Source organism: Camelina sativa, chromosome 18, assembly GCF_000633955.1.
Source record: "Camelina sativa cultivar DH55 chromosome 18, Cs, whole genome shotgun sequence".
NCBI classification, from domain to species: Eukaryota; Viridiplantae; Streptophyta; class Magnoliopsida; order Brassicales; family Brassicaceae; genus Camelina; species Camelina sativa.
The window spans coordinates 14,966,126-14,969,910 of NC_025702.1; the positions used below are offsets into that span (position 1 = coordinate 14,966,126).

General features: G+C 36.0%; 1 pseudogene; it reads left to right on the forward strand.

Moving 5' to 3' along the window:
- Positions 1,195-2,654, forward strand: LOC104763522 (annotated as a pseudogene).

Here is a 3,785-nt window from a genome sequence, read left to right on the forward strand (position 1 = left end):
GGTTTTGATGTTTATTGGTCATTGGAGCAAGCTATTTTGAGATAGCAAAAAGACATGAACATTTTCTCTCCACACAGGATAAGGGCAGAGCCGAGGTTCTCTCTATGGTGGAGAAGGTTGGACACAAGGTTATCTACCCAACAAAGAAAGGTGGGGGAGGTTGGACGCAAGGTTATCTCTCTAAGGGAGGAAGGCGGAGCCAAGGTTCTCTTCATGATGGAGGAAGTTGGACGCAAGGTTCTCTCCATAAGGGAGAGGGCGGAGCCGAGATTTTTTCCGTGGCGGTCATACATTATTGTGATGAGACATCATTGATTAGTATATTATGTTATCTAGAAACACATTAAGCCAACTATTTTACTTTCACTTTAGCATAATTACTATCACGAATACATTGGGAAATTTAACATTAGTTACTATCAAAAGATTTTTTTGTGAAGTTAGAAAATTGTTTTTACGTTCATTGGTTGTCGGAACAAGCCATTTTGAGATAGCAAAAAGACGTGAACATATTTTCTCCACATAGGAGGAGGGAAGAGCCGAGGTTTTCCCTATGGTAGAGAAGGTTGGACACAAAGTCATCTCCGCAAGGGAGGAAGGTGGAGGAGATTGGACGCAAGGTTATGTTTCCAAGGGAGAAAGGCGGAGCCAAAGTTCTCTCCATGGTGGAGGAGGTTGGACGCAAGATTCTCTCCATAAGGGATGAAGGCGGAGCCGATGTTTTCTCCATGGTGGTCATACATTATTGTGATGATACATCATTGATTAGTATATTATGTCATATATTTTATAATCAAAATGTTTTTTGAGCCAACAATTTTAGTAATTAAAAAACTATGCAAAGTGAAAGTAATATACTTGGCTTAATGTGTTTATATAGACAGTTTCTAGATGGTGATAAAGAATATTTTTGTAACATACAAGAGTACATTTAGGTATAAAAAAAATACTTTTAATAGTAACATACATAAAAGATTTGTAAATGGATATAAATCAGTGTATTATAACAAAAATAAAATTTCTATATAACATACAACAAATTTTAATAAATTTAATTTCATTTATAAAAATTTAAACCTGCACATCGGGCGAGTCCTCATCTAGTTATAAATAAACTTCAGTTTTAATCACGGAACTTGATTTGAATACTAGGGTTCTTTTCTTCTTGTGCGTCTCAAAACATGGAGAGCATCGATGACTTGCCACTTGCCAGATGAACTTCTCGTGAAGATATTGTCATCGCTTCCTACGTTTAAAGAGACTATACGAACAAATTTCATATCAAAACGTTGGCAGGATCTTTGGAAACTGGTGCGGGTGTTCAATCTAAATGATGCTTTGTTTGATGATTATGATGATGATAATAATGATGGTGAGAGTTTTAAGAGTTTTGTTTATAGATGTTTCTTGTATTAAGATATTCCACATCGAGAGAATAGAGATTTGTGGGGCAATATATATAGTATATGGGTCTCTCCACTCATAGCCAATTGGTTTTGAGTTGGACCATATGTTTACTAATATGGTATCAAAGCCCATGGTAAATTTCTCTCGATTGTGGGTTTATCTGTGGATGTCCAGTCCCACAAACTTTACGCTTCAGATGTCCAGTCCCACAAACTTCACGCTTCAGATGTCCAGCCCTGAGCGTGAGAGGGTGTATTAAGATATCCCAAATCGATAGAATAGAGATTTGTGGGGCAATATATATAGTATATGGGTCTCTATACTCATAGCCAATTGGTTTTGAGTTGGACCGTATGTTTACTAATATCTTGTTTAGAAAAGCTCAATTTCTAGAGAGATTGTGTCTCAAGCTTCTAATTCCCTGTTACAACGCTTCAACCATCAATGATTGGGTTAAAACCGGAGTTACTCGATCTCTTAAAGAGCTGCAACTCAACATGTGTGGCAACAACCTAATACTGCCGAATTGCTTGGGTCTTTGTAGAACCTTAGAAACATTAAAACTCCGAGACTTGAAAATCGAGTTTTTACCGCAGTTTTTTCGTTTGCCATCAGTCAAAAATCTTCACCTTCTATCGGTTAAATTCCCGAGTGACGAATGTGTTGAAAGCCTTCTAAGCAGATGCCCTGTTCTTGAAAATTTGGTTGTAAACAAGAAAGAAGATGGCAATGTGATGATACTCAATATTAGTGTGCCTACTTTCAGGAGTTTATCGATCGATAATTCTGAAGGGGTACGCACCAACAATGCGGAGATTCACGGGTTTGTGATCAAAGCTCCTTCTTTGATGTATTTGAACATTAAGGATACATTCAGTAACTTCTTAATGTTTGAATATATGCTTGAGGTGATCACAGCTAATATCGAGGTTGTTTGTGACCAATCTGAGAAGTTCATAGGATCTCTTACCTCAATTCAACATCTTACTCTCTGTTCTCGAACTTGAAAGGTAAGAAAAAATTCTTACTCCAATAGTTTCAGTGTTTTGTTTTCCTTATGACAGTAAATAATAAATATATACTTCAATTTGCAGATTCCATATCATAGAGGTAGTTTCTTCTTCTATCTTGAACATCTAGAGCTATGTACAAGTTATGCGGGATGGTGGAATCTACTTTACAATATACTTGAAGACGCTCCAAGACTTCAATCTCTCAAGCTAGATAAGTCGGTAAGTCGTACGTAGATGAACTGTAATAATACTAACACACGTCTTTTTCTTTTTATCTCATAAACATACAAGTAGTTGTAACATTGGTAATATAACTCTCTCTAAAGTTGTTCCCAAATGCTCACTGACGCACCTCGAGATCTTGGAATGGAGAACATATAAAGGCACAAAGCCAAGTACATACTAAATAACGCTACTTGTCTAAAGAAGGCGACATTCTCAACAAGATTTCAAAACAAAAACGGCGGCATTTTATTGAAGTTAAAGTCTACGTACAGAGTTTCAAAGAGATCTCTTCTGATTTTTCAATTTCTTCGTAGACAAAGAGAGAAAGAGGAGAAAGAGAAAATAGTCGACAACTTTTTTTTTTCTTTTTTCATCCAACAGTTTTTGAACACGTCGACACCTATTAGATGCTCTCAAACCTCTTAATTAAGAGGTACTTCTTAACAATATAATGATTTTTTATTTAATTTTAATCTGATAAAACCTAAGAATTAACCTAAGAGGTCCTTTGATTTCGCCTTTGTGAAAATGTCATGATTTTGGAAATATTAAAGTTTTCACATGTAGTTAGCCTCTCGAAGCAATATACTACTAACCAACGATGACGAACTTTTAGTTTTTGTAAATATTGGTAATGGTTTAATCGATAAGAAACTACGAAATTTTAATTGAACAAAAAATCTATGAATAAAATTGCTGACATCCTATATATAATGGACCGAGGAGCCCTAGCTAATTATTTTGATAATTGATAGCTACAATGGACTTTCATATTATTCGCTGTCTCGCTGGGGATATTTAATTCATTTTTACAAACAATAAATTAATCAGATATGTGTCTGAATTATCATTATAAAAAAGGTATTGAATAAATTGGATAATTAGGAAATTAGGCTAATTACCTTTGTCGCTAGGGTTCTTAGGTGGTGACTGGTTCTTCCGCTACCTCCCGCAAACGCTGCGTTTGCGGGTGGTAGCGGTTGCTAGCGATTGGAACCAATCACACAAATCGCTTCCAGTCGCTCCAAATCGCTTCCAATCGCTTCAAACCACTGAATTTTAAAAGCTGTCTCCCGTAAGCGTTAACGGTTGCGGGCGATTGCGATTGATTTTTTTTTTTTTTTTTTTTTTTTTTTTTTT